General features: G+C 36.8%; 1 protein-coding gene across 1 annotated transcript in view; it reads right to left on the reverse strand.

The window, feature by feature from the left end:
* The window catches only part of GPC6 (glypican 6), a 1089202-nt gene that overhangs the window by 966549 nt on the left and 102939 nt on the right, over nucleotides 1-19714 (reverse strand). The window lies entirely within an intron of this gene.

Genomic DNA, 19714 nt, shown 5'->3' on the forward strand with positions numbered 1-19714 from the left:
AATAGAATCAAACTAGAAATCAGTAACACAAAGATAACAGAAAACAAATCTCCCAAAACTTGGAAACTAAGGAACATACTATTAAATAATCTTTGAGTTAAAGAGAAAGTTATAAGAGACATAAAAGAATACATACCAATGCATGAAAATATGAATGAAAATCAAAATAGAACATACCAAAATTTGTGGTACACAGCTAAAAAGCAGTGCTAAAAGGAGAATTTATAGCACAAAATGCATACATTGGGAAAAAGAATAGTCTCTAACCAATAATCTAAGCTCTCACCTCAAGAACCTAGAAAAACAGGAGCAAAATAAACTCAAAGAAAGTAGAAGAAAGGAATAATAAAGAGCAGAAATCAATGAAATAGAAAAAAGCATTACAACAGAGGCTATCAACGAAGCAAAGAGTTGCAACTTTGGAAAAAGCAGTAAAATGGACAAAACTCTAATAAAACTAACAACAATAAATTTGTAAAGAACAAGTTGCATGTAAATGGACATCAAAAAAAGAAGACACAAATGACCACTATCAGGAATGAAACAGGTAGTTCTTGCCTCTCTTTTAGATATTTTATCCTTAGCGTCAGGGTAACTGCCATACAGTTAATCCTATGCTTGGAGAAAGGGTAAATTTCTTCCCGATAATATTTTCAAGTTAGCTCCTACAGTAGGAATTCTGAATGTGCAGTTCTTTTTCACCTAATTTCCAGTAAATAAACTAAGTACTGCAACGTACATTAAGCAATGAAGTCCTTCTTGTTGAAGACAAAATTTTAAGGTTTAAAGTATAAATAATTAGTAAGCCTCCCACGAATTGGAACTTTGTTTCATAATCACCAGTCCATTCCCAGCATCAGGAACATTGTCCACTGTATTTCAGAGACAGTCAATATTTGCTAAATGAATAATTAAAGGAATTAATAAATGGAAGAGGTACAACAGTACAAATTAAAAAAACAGACTAGGAGTTTAGAATAAATGCTTGATTTACTTGATTTAATAAAATGAAATCCATAAATCAGAGCAAAAGTAATGGGAGGGATAGAAAAATTGGGAAAGAAATCTGGCTTTTGTATAAACATGGCATAAATTCTTGCTCAAATTTCTGAATGTCCCTGTTGTATTTCAAGCCTACTCAAGTAAACGGATTACAAATCATAGGAAATTTGCTCTATTTATGTGAGAATGTTTCCCCTAACACTCCCCAAAATGTATTACAAGGCTTACCAAATATAAACTGTAAACAAACTATCCTTAGTGAAAAACAGATTGAAATATAGAATAGTAATATTAGAGAAATGTAGGTAGCTTATTTTAGAAAGTTAAATAATGTAGTGATAATTTCTCAAAAGGAAATTGAGCTTCAATGAAGCATGCATATCCTCTCCTACATTATCCGCAACAGTGCGTGTAATTTGCACACATTTAATTAACTAATAAAACCCCTATCAGTAACATTAGGTTAGGAAATGTCATTGATGATGACATGCTGCTCCATCAGGGTTTGGCTGATTGTATTTTGTTTTGTTAACACTAAACTACAATGTCTCTAAGAGTGCCGTCTAGCACTTTTACTTGCTTTCAAATATTTCTCAATTTATTTAAAATGGCTTGGATTTTTCCATGTAGAATATAATTTACAGAGCGCTGTAAGCACGACGTCCTAACTAAAGAGTGATTCAAAGAAAAAACTGAGGCACATAAAGAAAGCAGAATTAAAAGGGGATTCACTAGAGCACAAATCATGTTTGCTGCAGACAAATCAGGTTGACAATGAGACCAGAAATACAGGGTGTATCTCTCACTCCACAACCTGGGCTGTTTTTATCTTTGTTACTAAACCTCAGTGAAAGCATAATAAAATACTGCTCTGAAACTAAAATCTTGAAAACAGGCAATAGAACACGAACAATATTTTTCCACTGATGTTTAACACGCAGTAAGTTTTTATTATTTATTGAACCCTATTTTTTCCCTGGAACTGAAGGAATTAGGGGAAGAGCCATCACTATCCATATTGTCACATGGATATAGTGTCAGCTTAGTACAGGAAGAAATTTGATAGGAATCTTCCAGGTGAAGAGATAGAAGGCAACACTATGTACAGTCATCTGTTCCTTCACATAGATCAGTTTCCTGGTGGCAAGTCAAAATCACAATAATTGTTCTCTTAAAATAATATGCTAAAAATTCCTCTAAAATTTAGGGTCTATGCTTCATTAAAATATGCATAAATGTATGATGACAGTATTTATACTTAACAAATGTGACACTTCTCCGGACCTAGGTTTCATTGCTGGAAATCAAGCATTTTGCTTCATAGCTCTCTAGTTTATTGATTTAGAAGCAGTCGTATCTTAAGAAGGTAGGTAAAGGCCGGGCACTGTGGCTCACGCCTGTAATCCTAGCTCTTGGGAGGCCGAGGCGGGCGGATTGCTCAAGGTCAGGAGTTCAAAACCAGCCTGAGCAAGAGCGAGACCCCGTCTCTACTATAAATAGAAAGAAATTAATTGGCCAACTGATATATATATAAAAAAAATTAGCCGGGCATGGTGGCGCATGCCTGTAGTCCCAGCTACCCGGGAGGCTGAGGCAGAAGGATCACTCGAGCCCAGGAGTTTGAGGTTGCTGTGAGCTAGGCTGACGCCACGGCACTCACTCTAGCCTGGGCAACAAAGTGAGACTCTGTCTCAAAAAAAAAAAAAAAAAAAAAAAAAAAAAAGAAGGTAGGTAAAGAATGACGGTTATTAAAAAAGAAAAAAGGCAGTATAATTGTTGTTGTGGAGTTGTTTTTATTGCTGCTTAAAGGCAAAATACTTGACTGCCAGCACTGAAGTAATAAGGAAGTGGGTTGGAAATGATAGTTTAAGGATTAGACAGAGGATCTGCAAAGCCAGATAGAGAAAACTAGACACATGACCAGATATTGGCGGGAATGAGCCAGGAAAATTCCATTGCCAGTAACAGAGATGGGAAAATGCCAAGTACTTATGTCAGGAAGGGTGTCTGGGAAAGTCGAAGAAAAATCATGAGTTCTCCCTGGGATGGATGAACTTGCAATTTACTGCGGGAAGTTCTAATGAAGATGTGCAAGAGGCAGTCAAACATGCTGCTCCGTGGCTTATGAGAGGTCAGAAATCAGAGTTAAACATATGAGTGCTTCTCGTTGAAATGGGGGCGATGGCTGACGTAGAAGGAAAACTAAGATCTGGGTGGAAAAGATGAAAAAGAAAAACATGGAGCTAAGGCTATTACATTGGGAAACAAGTAGTGTGAAGGAGTGAGCCAAGCAAGAATGGGCAAAGACAGGATGGGGAATCCATAAATGGAGAGAGAACCAATGTGAAAGTGGAATGTGAGCAGCAATACAGAGAGCTTCAGAGACACTGAGGAGGAGAACTGGTACACCTTCATGTATCGTACGTTCAGTCATGTACAATGACCTATTTATGGCAAAACATGTAATCTGACTATCTGATTATATACATATATACACATGAACGATATGCATAAATTATATGTATATGTGTGTATATATATATATACATATATGCATTTGTTTATGTGATCCCACTACAAGAAAAACCAAGATATATGAAGTTGTTTCAAATGTCTGAGGCAGTTCATTTTTATTTCAAATAAGATTCACTTCATTCATAGCTTTTATAATCCCATCACTGCTAATGCATTAAAAAAAGAAAAAATGCTCCTGGATGTCACATCACAGCAATGTGTAGCACCAATAACTAATCCTCAACAGAAGTTTTATTAATACGATATTTTCTTCATGGAAAGTGTAAACACTAACTAAAACTGCTTAGTGTTTTAAAAGCTATCGACTTACCACATGCATCACTGTGATTTACTTACTGTCCTCTCTAGCTATTTAATATATGGCATACATTCTCCATGAACTTTACTTTTCAGCTATGATTGTTGCAATGTGGGGATTAGACCAAAAATCATTTTTTTCTTCAATTCATCAAGAGTTATCTGCTTGGCAATTTTATTCATGATATTTACGAAGGTACGAAACCCACTGACATCATTTAATACTTATGAAATGTCTTGGTAGAGATGCTAATAAATTTTGCAGCCATTTAAGAATTAACTATTCATCAGTATAACTTTGATTTCTGCCTGTACTGACTTCTCTTTTCACCTAAAAATGAATACTTGCACTGTTAGGCAGAAGTCAGTGGGGTGAGAGAATCTTGGAGATTCACATTTGTACTTGCTAAAGCAATGCATTTATTTAAAAAGATGCAGGGCACTTAAAATTTTAATAGCCACTTGAGTACTCTCTTGAGAAATATTTATTTAGGACAAAATGTACCACAGATGCTTTCTGAAGATCAGTATAGCAAGCTAGAACATTAAAAATTCCTTCTCCTATGTAAGACCTCAAACTCTTCTTTATTAATAAAGTCACTTCCAAATTCCCATTATGGCTCAATTCGATCAATCTAATTCCAGCCATATTTATACAGTGAAATTTATTAAGTGCCTAACAGTACTGGAGCTGAACTGCATCTCACCATTATTTAATAAAAGTCACTAAGACAATATTCCATTGTCATCTTTGTGATCTTTCTTTTGAAGTTATTTGGTCCTGGTGTCATGAACAATGACTCTTTCCCCCCTATGATCTCCCCTTGGGTAGGTTTACACCCATTGGTGAAAGAGACTTAATCACAGGTAATGTCTTTCTGGGTACCAATACCAGAAGCAGATGGTATAATGGATGCATGGCTTAAAAATTTAAAAGCAAAACGGTAGGCTGAGAAGAACAAAAATGTGCTGGGTAAACTTTGAAAGAATCCAGGGTCAATGACAGAATTTCTCTTGAAGAAGAGCTCAGCAGAGGCACTCAGATGCATGAGGAGCTGGGGCACCACTGAGCTCACACAGCAAGCACACGGGCTTTCCTTTCGTTAGTAATTTGGAGTGGGCTGTAGGAGGGACTAGCAGAGGTATTTAAGGAGCCAATGAACTCCCCACACATTCCCCGCAGCATCTCAACAGAAGAAATTATCTTATGCATTACAAAAACAAGGCTCTCCTTTAACCGATAATACATAACATATGGCGTCTTGAGGCTTTGTAGGGTTATCCAGCCACAATGAAGAGTAAACCAAACACTGAATTGCAGCCCTCCACGTGAACACTCTTCACCTTCTCTCGGAATTCTCCCACTTGTGATTGTCTGCTTTGACTGGCAACATCTCTGAAAGAACGCCCGACCCAGGGACTCTACAAACTCCTTTTGCCCTTACTCAAGTCAGGTTTTTAATGTCCAAGGTTTTCTGCCCAACCACTGCTGCCGTTCCTGTGTCTTTCATCCATCTCTGTCCCTGAGCATTTGCACAATCTTACATCACAGTATTCCGCAAAACCAGGATTCTTTTCAGACTTATGTTGTATAAGTTGTAAACACTATTTTTTCTTTCTCTGAATATATCTAGTACCTGTTCATTATTGAAGATTTGAAAAACATGTATCTTTTAAAAAGAGAAAGAAAAGAAGGGATATATGTAATCTCGTGTCTTTTGTGCAACCTGTAGTCAGTGATTGCTAATGTCTGGTCCATATCTCATGATCAACTATGGCATGATGCTTATTGCTCTGGATAACTAAGTTTTCAAGTCACAGGCTAAGTCCCACACAGAAGGAAGGGGCCATATGTATCCTTTAGTCTTGGGGGTTTGTGAGAAGGAATTAGAAACAAAGGTAGGGGAAACAGGCTGCCAGATGCCTCCCAACTTTTGCCTAATATTTTGGAAATGAGGTGGGAAGAAACAGAAGCTATGGAGTTTTGAATATTTCCTCTGTTTGAAACTTTAGGAGGACAATTTCTGGCATCTATGGCCTATGCATATTAAGAAAGCTTCAGAAATTCAAGCAGGCAGTAAGGAGAACCCGTAAGGTCTGAACTCTGGCAGGAACCAAGGGCACTGCAGGGTAGGGTTATGGGATGGGCCACTTGAGCAGATAAACAAATGTAAACAACAGCTCAGATTTCAGAAGGTATCTGCAGTACTAAGCAAGAGGTAGGTGATCAACAAGAGAGAGCCACGTTTTGCATATTTCAAGAGAAAATGCAAGCAAAATTTCAGAGGACAAAATCAGACCAAACACTCCGCAATAGACCAGATGCCCACACCCCAGAACCAGAGCACTGGCCATATGGTATAGGGGCCTTCACGTCTTCACTAGAGGCCTCTAACTTTTCCCCCACACATAGATCTTGGGAAGGAAAGGGGGAGAGAAATAAATGAAAGGGAGTTGAACTTTGAACTTGCTGGATGTTTTTCTAATAGAAAGTATTTGGAAATCAAAAGCAAATTTGGAGAAAAATAATACACTATCAACTCACCAACATAAGGCAAGTCCCACCCCACCCCAACCACCCCTACCTAGCAGGGGAGGGAACTCAAAAGGAAATTAATATCAATTACAAAAACACTTATTTCCTGAACTCTAATTTGTAGGTGCTCAATTTTTTTATTCATACACACAGCATACAACAGGAATCTCGTATTTCATAAATGCAATATATTATTTTATAGGTACTTGTACCCTTGGACCATACTAATATTTGGGATACAATAAACTGATGCCTCATTCTGTGTTCTTCCTCATGTCTGCTTTGCTGTGATGTCCTTTTGCCACCTACTCACAAATCTACTCTCAAGCCTTAGACACCCGTCCAGGTGGCCAATGCCTGCATCGCTATCCCTGATCCCTGTCGGCTTTGTCATCCAGGTTGATTCCACAGATTGGCAGATCTGCATTCCATTCTGGTCTCTGAATCCATATCACAACCTTGTGCTTGACTATTCTGATTCTCTAAGTGGTCTGCACTCTGGGGTTTCAGTGAACTTTCTTCTGGTCTCTGCTTTCTGCTCAGTAGGAGACACTCTCTATCCTGCACTGATGTTTTTAAATTAGAGACAGTAGCTTCTGGAATGATGTTCCTTTTCAGGCTCTCTCTAGGAGCAAGAGATTTTCTTTCCAATCATGTTCCTAAGTTTCCTCTTTGAAAAAAAAAAAAAACTGTCCTCTTTTCCCAGTGACTTGGGATAAGTAGTATAAATTCTGTTTAATATAGAAGCTGGGGAGGGAGAACAGCTTGCATTCTGAAGGTTTCTCTTCCAACAACATGTTTAAAGTTTTGAAAATATGTTTTCTTTGCCCAGTTATCTGTTGTTTATTCAAGATAGTAAAGCAAAGAGATCAAGAAAGCAAATGTTTGAAATGTTCAGATTCTATGCTGCACTGAATGGAATGACATTCTACAGAAAGATCCCCATGTTCCATATTCGTAAACCTGCCTTACCTTTCTCTAGAGAAATGACAGCCAATAACCTCTGCCTCAGACTTTTCATATCACCACGAAACATTTAATCTCATTAGCAGTCACCTTCTAACTTCATACCCCCAATGCCTCAGAAACCTTTTCCATGTTTCAAAAGTACTTTAAAATATACTTAATGTTATTTAAGCTCTAGAAAAATTACCCCATTTTAATATTATATTTTACCCTATTGTAGTTCATACATTCAAATATTTTACATATTAACTATATATATTATAAACACACAGATACATACTGTAATTTTATTTTTCTAAAGAGACATTGTAACTGCTTCCTCATTTAAAGCTTGTAATCACATAGAGATATAGGTACAACATGTACTATTAGCCCATTCTACAGATGAGGAAGCCAAGGACAGAAGCTTCCACAGCTTTCTTGAGGGAACAGAGCTAAGCAAACTCAATCATCATATTTTGGCACAGGAAAATTTGGCACAGGAAACAGTACATCTCTACACACTTGAGCTTGACAAACTACAATTTTATAATTAAAACACTGACCTGTTAAGTACCTATTACAAAGTAACACACTGACCACCACAGGGAGTGGCAGATGTACCTACAAAAATCAAAACCTCTATTCTTAAGACATTTTCACTGTTGCTGGAGCCATATGACATAAAATAGATAAATACTTAAGCATGTATTCCCAAAAGACATGAATGGGAACAGCAGACAAAAAAACCAATCTTCTAAAATTTTCTCTTTTTTGAGATAACAGGATGATTAATATTAGACCCTCAAGATATGTGAATTTGATGATGACTGCATATTCCAACATGGTTAAACTGGACTTTTAAACCTTCATTAATTGTTTCAAGGTGGGTCTTTCCTTATAGGCTTTAGAGTCAGGCTGCCTGGGTTCAAATCCTGACTCTACTACTTAAAAGCTGTGCAGACTTTGGCTGGCTACTTAAACTCACTGTGTCTTAATTTTCTTAGCCATAAATGAGAATGATAGTAGTGACTACTTCACAGTATTGTAAGAATTACATAAAGAGAATGCAGGGAAGCATCTACAACAATCTCTGGCATGCTGCAAATACTCAATAAATGTTGACTGCTATCCCAGGGATGGAAATCCTGGATTCCTTTCTAAGAATAAGAATGTTCACTGAGGCCATATCCCATGAGGGAGTCCCCTGCAGGTCACTTGAAACCAGTCACTTCCTAGTTCTTTAAAGACATATGCAGGCCGGGTGCCGTGGCTTACGCCTGTAAGCCTAGCACTTTGGGAGGCAGAGGCGGGCAGATTGCTGAAGGTCAGCAGTTCGAAACCAGCCTGAGCGAGACCCCGTCTCTACTAAAAATAGAAAGAAATTAATTGACCAACTAAAAATATATATACAAGAAATCAGCTGGGCATGGTGGCACATGCCTGTAGTCCCAGCTACTTGGGAGGCTGAGGCAGTAGGATCGCTGAGCCCAGGAGATTGAGGTTGCTGTGAGCCAGGCTGACGCCATGGCACTCACTCTAGCCTGGGCAACAAAGTGAGACTCTGTCTCAAAAAAAAAAAAAAAAAAAGACATATGCATAATAAGAAAGATTTCATCTATTCTCAGATAACATCAACATATAGAAATCCATATTCTAGTATAAGCAAAAGAAATGTGGTATGCAATTATATAATTATTTACATTTTAAAAAATATAATATACTTATTTTGCCCAGAGGATACCGTGGTGTCAGAAATGCTATCTTTCTGCGGAGATGGAGTCAAGCATTAAAACAATTAATGCTGTTCGGCTCTTATGATCTGTTTTTATTCCTTCTTTCTAGTCACAGATAACTCAATAGCAGATAATGAAAACCAAATTTCATCTAGTTCCAAATAAATAAGAAAGAAATGTAAAAAGCAAAAAGTACATTTAAGCAATTACAAAATTGAACAATTTTATTCACCGGCACTGTTCATTTTGGATATGCGTTTGAAACCAGGCAGACACACCACACTGCATGTGACAGCCACCTAAGAGCAAATGAAAACTCATACTTGCTCAGCTTGCAGAAATTCAGTGCACAATGAAGGTGATTCACTCTGCTTGAGAGAAATGGAATGACCTGTCTTGATTTTACAGCCATAAGATTATCCACCAAAGAGGAAACTGGATTATGCGCCACAAATGCAAACAGCAGGAGGAAATTTACTTTCTTATTCCTTCCTGTTCTCTAAAAAAGATTCAGATTTGGAGTTGCCACTCGGAAATCTGCTTAGAAGATTCATTAGATTCTCCTAATGCTGCTTCCTGACGTAGCCTGGCGACCCGGGATCTGATGCACAAACTCAGTTCTATATGATAATCAGATACTCATTTCATCCTTGCACCTGTATCCATCTCCCAACAAGTCAATTCCATCTACTGGTCTCAACACGATTACATTATTGACATTTCTCAGCTGAAAGGCTCCTGCAAATACCATCCAATTTTCTAGCTCTTTCTGAAAAGATCAAAAGATACACCTTGCATAGTAGACAAGAATTTACACTGATGGCTGTCTTTTGTCTTGAATACCAATGCTGCTGGCAGTATTTGACTGGAGCTAACAGGTAAGTCTCCATGATAACTAACTGCATTCAGCCAACTAGAGCGACTTTTACTGGACATAAAATATCTTTGTGCTTGTGAATGCTTTTTCAGCTTGAACAACCTCGAGGCAATGATCTTCAAGGCCTCCTAATTAGGGAGGTTGGCAATCAAATGAGAAACCTTGCCCTTGGAAATCAAACATATGTCATGCCTGAAAGGGAACTGCCTTCTGCACTGATGGTTCACATTTATAGAAGAATTTGCTATTACAGGCACAAAGTCTGGACTGTTTTCAACATAGTTCTTGCTAGAAACTTTGTTCAACGAAATTATCTTGAACTCTTGCTCTACTGGAGACAAAAAAAAAAGTGTGTTGTATTTCACAATGTGATGTTTAAAGTCTGAGATTTCTTTTAATGAGCTAGAAGATTAATTGTATGAATTCACCTAAAAGGATGATGTTATTTCATCTAACTTCATTTATTACCTGGCAACAAATGAGGACAAAACTCTCTTTCTATATCTTGGTTCTCTCAACAAAGCCCAGGCTTACATTTATAATTGCCAGTGGAATATTTCCATTTGTACATGCTTCAGCTACAAGTGCAGAATTAAATTCCTTCTCCCCATCAAACCAAGTCTTCCTCATGACATCTCTATTTCTAGTTAAGACACCACCATTCTCTGAGACCCCATATTCAATATCATGGAGCCTTCATCTATGGCCCCAGTGGTATCTAGTTGTCTTCTAACCCAATCACTATCAAGTCCTATTTCTCACATGCCAACATTTCCCTCTCCAACATTTCTTACATCCAGCCCATACTTCCTTTTTATTTCCCTTTTCGATAATCTTCAGCACCATCCTACCCTAAAACTCCGCCATTTCCAGACTGGATTCCTACAGCACCTCCCTGTTCCCCAACTCCCACACCAAACTCCATTCTCTAAAATGCACAATTATTTTCTAAAAGCATAGTTCTACTTACATTGCTTCCCACTGAAAGGTTTACAAAACAGTCCGGTGCCTTTGGAGTTAAGAAACACTTCACCTTGATAAAGGTGATTTCTTCGTCTGCCTATCCACATTCCAACTATTCTACTGTGGACCTCTCCATGGCAGTTTGTTTGCTCCTTGGATACAGGTATCTACAAGCTCACTTTCCCTTACTTCTCCTCTTTACCTCCAAAACCCTATTTATCCTTTAAAGCCAACCCAAAGGCTGCCTCTTCCATGAAAACCCTTCTTGCTTTGACCAAAATGGTATGGCTACCCTCCTTCTGAGTCTATCACTTTGTGCATGTCACGCCCTATTTCATAAAGCATCAGGTATGTTCTTGTCCTGTAGCCTTAGAATCACATCACACACCTTGCACTTCTAAGCAGCAGTCACACACATTGACTGAAAATGGCTTTTTTATCCCACTGAAAATGCTTTTATCTTGAGAACAATAACTACTCGTGCCAACTCAAATTATCAAGGAGAAGAGAAAGAAAAAGGAGAAAAAAATGGGACAAGAATGTTAATATTTATCAAGATATGAATAATGGCTGCTTACATTTTGAAGAGGATGAATTGCCTCCCCGGCTGGGAATCAATGTGAGGCCAGGTGGTACACTAATGACTCCCCATCACTCCTGCGACATTCATAACCTTGTCAACAATAGAGCTCATCAAAAATTATTTTTGAGATTTGTTGAACTGAATATAAAATTGTTATCATTAATTTTTTGATTGATAAAAACAGAGGGAGGTTACGCTGGTCCTGGGGTTTATCTTTCCTGAAAATTCTCCTTTTAAGGCTCCCTCCTCTCACGTCCTCTCCCTCCCTTTTCACAGTTATCTACACACACACACACACACACACACACACACACACACACACACATTTAGGGCAATGGACAGACAGAGAAATGCCAGTGTAGCCTTCTTCACAAACTGAATGTCTTCAAAGTCTTCATTCAAATCAGCCTTGGCTACTTCAATATACAGCACATTTGGGGATGTTTTTCCTTTTTATTTTAATCAACCAACAGAAGCACCTATTTTTGTGACTTGCCTTTTAAATTATACTAAGCTGATGTTGATAAAAATCTGAGAGTCCCAGTTCCCACTGGACTACTCAGATGCCATATTCCTAGTCACCACTCCCCCACGTGATAGCTGTAACTAAATATTTCAGACCTGGGACCTTAAACCTAAACCTCTGGGAAGTAAACTAATGGTTAAAGCAAACACGCTTCAAATAAAGGCCGAGGATTTTTCTCACGAATCTATTTTCTTGCTTCTTAGTTCTTGTCGGGTTCTTAGCAAAATAGATCATAATACAGTAAATCTGATTTACCAAATCAGCTCCCTGGAAAACATCAGGAGTTCCACTTGTTTCCCCTCAGATGCTCTATCAAGAAACACACTTGGTGACTAAAAGCTATTATTTAGATACAAATATTCTTTCTTGGTAAAGACGTATATGAATTTTGTCAGAGACAGATGAGATGGTAGCGCAGGGAAAGTGAGGATCTTGAATACCTACATCCAAATAGCAAGGAGAAGACATTCAAGGAGAGAAAATGGCAAGGGACATTTTTTTTTAAATTTCAGAATATTACGGGGGTACAAATGTTTAGGTTACATATATTGCCTTTGCCCCACCTGAGTCAGAGCTTCAAGTGTGCCCATCCCCCAGACAGTGCACACTGCACCCAATAGGTGAGAATATACCCATCTCCCCCACTTCACCTGCCTGACACCCGATGTATGTTGCTACCATATGTGTTCATAAGTGTTGATCTGTTAATATCAATTTGATGGTGAGTACATGTGGTCCTTGATTTTCCATTCTTGTGATACTTCACTTAGTAGAATGGGCTGTAGCTCCAACCAGGATAATACAAGAGGTGCTAATTCACCATTGTTTTTTGTGGCTGAGTAGTACTCTATGGTTGGCAAGGGACATTAAACACGATGGCAAGGATTTCCACCCAGGTCACCTGTAGTACTTAGATGAGTAATCTCATGCAAAAACCCCAGATAAACCAGAGAGCCCAACATGCCGAAGAATCCCCTTCACTAAGGCATAAATCTAGGAGTTGAAAAATGCCACGTAATAAACTAACATAAAACAAGCGATTGTTCTTCATTTATCCAGTGGTTTGTTTTTGAACACCTTCTGAATACCGGGCATCATTTTCAACACTGTATGGAAGATCTTAGAGCGTAAGGGGTGAAACAAATGAGTACACCAATAATTTCATTAGAGGTTCTTAAGTTCTTTGATAGTGTGTACACTGGATGCTCTTGTCTAGCAACACCAGGACACCACAGGCTCCTAGTTACTATCCTACAACTTCACTTGGCCTTCATTCTGAGGGTTCTTTTCTGGATATACCCGTTCTTTCTGAGGCGCAGTGTTGGAGCGTTTCAGACACCAGTCCTCGGACTTGCTCTTCTCGAGCTACTCCTTCTCTGGGGGAGCTCATCTAGTCCCACGGCTTTATATAGTATCTATATGCTAACAGCTCCCAAATTTACAATTCTAGCCTCCATCTCTACTTTCCAGGCATGTACATCCAAGTACTTCCTTGTATATCTAAGGGCATTTCAAACCAAATTCTAGATTTCCAAACCCTCCAAGAAACCCCTTAGTTTCCTCTTTTGCAGTAAAAGCCACCCCCATTTATCCTTCCATTATCTCATACCCACATACAATATGTCAGCAAATCATAACGTAAAAATATGTCCAATATCCCAGCATTTGTCAACACCTGTGCCTGTACTACCCTACCCAAGCCACTCTTCGGTCTCTTGCCTAGGCCATGCTTCTCAGGCTTAAATGTTTATATAAATCACCTGGGGATAAATGATGGGGGTGGGGGTGGGCTTCAGACTCTGTGTTTCTATAAAGTTCCTCAGCCATGCACCTGCCACTGCTGCTGCACATCCAGAGACCACGGATTAGCAAGGAGCTGAAGACTACTGCAAAGTCTCCTGCTTGTCTTCTTGGTTTCATCTCTACCCACCCCTGCTGCAGTCTGCTCATCACACAACAGTCAGAGCGTTCGTGTTTACAATGCAATTTAGATTAAGACCCTCCCCTGCTCAAACACTCTAGAGACTTCTAGAACAAAATCTAAAGGCCTTATGAGGCCTTCAAGGCTGTGCAAAAATCTGGCACCTGCTTACCTCTATGAATGTACCTCCTTCTACTCCTCCTTCCCTCTCTCCAATACAGCCAAGCTGGACCCCTTGGTGTTTCCAAAAGTGCCAAGCACACTCCCACCTCATAGGATGCTTCCTCTCCTGGAATGTTTTTCCCCAGATATCCACATCAACTGCTCAATCGTTTTATGTCTCTGGTCAATCTTTCCTCAACAAGCTCTATCCTGACCATCCTCTAGAAATTTAGGGATGCAGCACACACGTTGTGCACACACACATACTTCCCAGATCTTGCCTTGCTGTAGTTGTCTCCTTCACACTTATCACTACCTAATATCCTATTCGATACTTATTTGTTTATCATGTGTTTCCCCTGATACAAGAACTCTACTGGAAGGCAAGGATTTTATGTTATTCAGCATATTAGGAACTCAGTAAATATTTATTCAATATGAGAACATATGCTGAACATGATAATGTGAACAGATTAATGTTAAAATATATTCACAGCTACTATAGTCTATTGTTTTTGTCAAGCTTCCTGGTATGTTTTAGCGCTTTAATTACATAATGAGACTTTAATGTCCTCCAAAGTGTTCCACTGAATGAATTTCAGCATGGCACTTGTAGTGAATCCAGTAACAAACATTTTCTCGTCCTAAGAAACAACTCATTTTTCACTTGGCCTCGGTTTGGGGCTGGAATTGGGGATTGTGACTCAACTGAGACTAACTCATTTTTTGGAGGATGAATCCAATTGGAGAAAAACTACAGTTGAATGGTTACAGAACAAGCTTTGGAACCAGTCTGAGATCAGTTAAATATCAGTTTTGCCACTGGAATAGCTAGTCAATATTCAATCTTGTTGCTTCAACTACTAAATAGGTAAAATAGCAGTACTTCATAAAGCTGTTTTCAGGAATAAATTAGATAATGCATTTAAAAATGTTGGCTCACTATCAGTCAAGAGTAAACATGCAATACTGAGCAAACAGGTGTGTATACAGCTTGTTCTAAGTGTGAAAATTCTCATGGAGACTTCAAATTCAGCAAACTCAATTTGCACCACAAAGTTTGCAAAATGTATATTGCCAGAATTCACTAAGATTAATACTATTTCAATTGTTTGAAGTATTAAGTATTTTGTGCAAGAAGTCGCAAACTATCGTAATCTAAATATAACCTTAAACAATCCCCATTGCTACATTAACAATAATTTATGAAGTGTGTAATGCTCAATTTTAAAAAGTATACTTTGTAAATAAAATTTTACTGGAACACTGATGCATCCATTCTTTTAAATAATAATTTATGTTATACACACATAACATAAAATTAGCCACTGTAAGGTGAGCAATTCAATGGCTTTTAGTACATTCACAATGCTGTGCAACCCCCACCTCTATTTAGTTCCAAAATATTTTCATCATCACAAAAAGAACCCCCCTCACTATAAAGCAGTTACCCTCCATTTCCCCATCCCCCAATGCTTTTCCACCACTTACCTGCTTTTTTTCTCTACACATTGACTTCTAGCTATTTCTTATAAATGGAATAATATGTTATGCAAACTTTGTGACAGGTTTCTTTCACTTAGAGTAATGCTTTCAAGGCTCATGCAACTTGCAGCCCATTCTTTTTATGGCTACCTAATATTCCATTTAGTATATATACCATAATTTGTTTATTCATTCATCTGTTGATGGACATTTGGGTTGTTTTCACCTTTTGGCTATTGCATATTATGCTGCTATAAACATGCATGCACATAACCTTGTTTGAGTACTTGTTTTCAACTATTTAAGGTATATATCTAGGAGTGGAATTGTGAGTCTATGTTTAGCTGTTTGAAGAACTTCCAATAAGAATGCATTTTTGAGAAGCAAATTAGCATCTATCAACTAATTGTAGTTGCCTTGGAGATATGCATTTTTAAAACATTAACATTTCATATGATACTAAAGAAAATAATTGCACTTTTAATTCTATTTAGTCTTAATCTCTGTACAACTACATATGTACAATTAATGTTCTTAAAAAGGAATTTTACAAGCTTAAATTTAGAGTATTAACAATTCTGTGAGTCACACTTGGTAATTCTGAGTTAAAGAAGAGGTAATTCTGTGGCTTGGTGCAGACAAAGATTGAGAAAACTATAAATTAGTCATGGATTAATCACCTAATCCTTAGAATACTTTGAATGGCAGTTTCCTCATCTGCAAAAATGATGATGAGTTCATAATTATATGATGTTAGGTTAAAATGGATGCTCTTTTAGACAAATAGCTGTGAAATATGAAATGTGATTGTCATCTAAATATGCACACACATTGTTTGTAAAAGGTAAATCTAGGTAACTTTTTTGTTATTGTTCAAACTATCTTCTTATTGACTATTAGCTTTTCACTAATTACAATACCGAAAAAGATAGCACCTCTGAGTGAAATCATAATAGAAAATGACATATAATCAAGCACCTCAGAGAATAAGTGGATTGCCAAAAGTTCGAAAATTAAAGGATTTATTAATATATTAATTTTGCACATTTTGTTTTAGAACATCCGGAACAAATGGTTACATATGGACGAGTGATAGAGGACTAGTTTCTACTGGGGAAAAAATGGTTTATAATCACATCACTTCTGATAAATTTAACCATTAATTATTATGCTTATTGACTTAATAACTCCCCTTTTCAGTGACATGGCTTTTCACATCCAAGTGTTACCCAGAAAAGTAAAGAAAAATGCAACAGCTAACTTGATTAGTCATGGTCCTAATGAGAGATAGGGATTTTGCATTTTCTTCAGAAATTTTCTTCAGAATGTCTTTAAAATTTTTATTTTATTCTTTTAATTGACATACAATTATTATACACATTTATGGCGTACTTTGTGATGTTTCCAAACCTATAATTTATAGTGACCAAATCAGTATAATTGGCATACCCATCATCTCAAATATTTATCATTCATTTGTATTGGGAAGATTTACTATCCTCCTTCTAGCTATTTAAATTATATAACATATTATTGTTAATTATAGTCAACCTAAAGTGGTATAGAATACTAAAACTTATTCCTTCTATCTAGCTCTAATTTTTTTTTCTCTCTCTCTTTTTGACAGAGTCTTACTCTGCTGCCTGGGCTAGAGTGCTGTGGCGTCAGCCTAGCTCACAGCAACCTCAAACCCCTGAGCTCAAGCAATCCTCCTGCCTCAGCCTCCCGAGTAGCTGGGACTACAGGCATGAACCACCATGCCTGGCCAAGCCTTTTAAGAATCTATCCTCTCTACCATTTCTTCCTACCCTTTCAAGTCTTTAGTATCCTCTGTTGCACTTTTCATTTCTATGAGATCAACTTTTTTGACTACTAAAACATGCCTAAGAAAGCCACTTTAAAAGAATCACTTTCAAATTTTTATTATCCACTTTACAAAGTAGCAAAATGTTTCCAAAATACTGTTCTACAAACACTATTAATTGAATTATGTATTATGATTTGTCCTATATTTTTATTTTATAGCAAAATGCCTAAGATAGTAATCATTCAGGATATGATAATATTGGCTCAGTTTGTTTAACTGTAGCTACTATTATGAATGGAATAAAATTAATATCCTGCCTGTTTGGAATGCTGTTTGCTGTTTATCAGACTAGTTTAGCCTAGTTGCATCTAGATTTTTTTAAAGAGCACAATAATATTGTTTTATTATAAGAAATGTTTTTGTTACTTTCTGCATCCAATTCTATCCCTACCAAATATTCCATTAAGATATACGTTTATTACTGATGTTATACTTTATAACAAAGAAATACCTGATTCGAATTTCCTGGGATCTAGCCACTTCTTTTAAATGCTAAATACCTGTGCCTCTGTAAATTTGTGTCTGTAAGTGTATGTTATGTGATTTTGTGTCATCAACTGAAAAGTAATAAAAAAGTAATAAAAATCATATATTAAACACAACTCACAAATTAACAGAACACTTCTAACCTTCTCAAAGACAACTGATGGTCATGGGTATGAAGGTGAATTAATATAGTCTTAATACTTGTTCTAGCTTTTCTCATAAGGTTTGTAGTCCAAATATATTTCAGTTTACTTGAAGTTTTCTGGGTCTTAATTCAAAACATTCCACAATGCAACTGTGATTCATATACATCACAATGAGACATGAACTGGTAAAATTCTTAAGATAATAGAATAATTTAGACCCTAAAGGTCTAGAATCACATGGATATTTCAAAAATAGTTCCGTCAGTGCTTTGTAATTATAAGTCCAAGCAAATCACTGTGTGTTTTAAAGAGTTTGCTTTAGAATCCTTAATCAAAATATTCAATTGTCATAGTTATTAAGACATTTGAGGGGTTATTTTCTTTTAAAACTAAAAATGAACTGATTACATAATATATCTGTTTAAATTCACTGAATTTAGCCTATTTCACATCTATAAAATAGGCAAATGAAATAAATATTACCTCACAGGATTGTTGTAAAAACTAAGAGAAAGGAAAAGTAAAAACACTATAACATGTAAAATTTCAAGAGTGCACTAGTTTGTATTATTTTTAATTTCTATCAATTAGTATTTAACCCAATACTTGACATAAAGTATGTGCTTGCCTAATGGTTACTGAACATGATTCACTAATAAATATTTATTTTATATTAGTTTGAATTCAAGTCATCTTTGATTTTTGGCACAAAAATATTTGCAATATGTAGTATTAGGAAGGAAAAATTTAAACTGATGTCTGATATAAGGAATATTAATAATCAAATAAGAAGGAAAGGTGAATCAATATATTCTTTTAAGTCACTCAACTTAAAGTATCTATTTTTCTGCATTAAGAAGTATTTTTTAGTATTAATGTAAATATTCTTAAAGATTATATATTTCCAAGTATTTTTTTTTTTTTTTTTTGAGACGAGGTATTGCTCTGTTATCTGGACTAGAGTACAGTGGCATCATCAGAGCTCACTGTATCCTCAAACTCTTGGGCACAAGCAATCCTCCTGCGTCAGCCTCCTGAGCAGCTGGGATGACAGATACATGCCACCATGCCCAGCTGTTTATTATTATTATTATTATTTTATTTATTTTGTAGAGAAACGGACTCCCTATTTTGCCCAGGCTGGTCTCAAAGTCCTGGCCTCAAGCAATCTTACCACCTCAGCCTCCCAAAATGCTGGGAATACAGGTGTAAACCACCATACCCAGCCTATTTAAAAGTAATTAACTGAAACTTTCTAAATGTTTTCCCTTATAAGTTTTAAACTTTGGCATATTTACAGATCAGATGTATCAGCATACCGTCAGGCTGGAAAACTTAATCATACACAAAAATTATATTAAAATAATCATCTAAGATGCATTTGCTAGGGCATTATACATTTTTATACTCACCATTTAGTGTAGCCTGCAGAGAAAGAATCAATCTGTTTAATAAATAAGGCTCTTTAGGAGTCTATGCACAAAGAAAAATCAATTTTTTTGAAACTAATTAGTATTTAAAACAGGATAGATTCTTGAAAATCTCCTTCATATCATGCTCATCACTGGCACAAGTTACTAACTTTAATGGGGAAAAAATTAACATGGTTTTTTGAGACTATGAAGATCAACACACTCCCTAACTCTT

This window comes from Microcebus murinus, chromosome 13 (assembly GCF_040939455.1).
Source record: "Microcebus murinus isolate Inina chromosome 13, M.murinus_Inina_mat1.0, whole genome shotgun sequence".
Lineage (NCBI taxonomy): Eukaryota > Metazoa > Chordata > Mammalia > Primates > Cheirogaleidae > Microcebus > Microcebus murinus.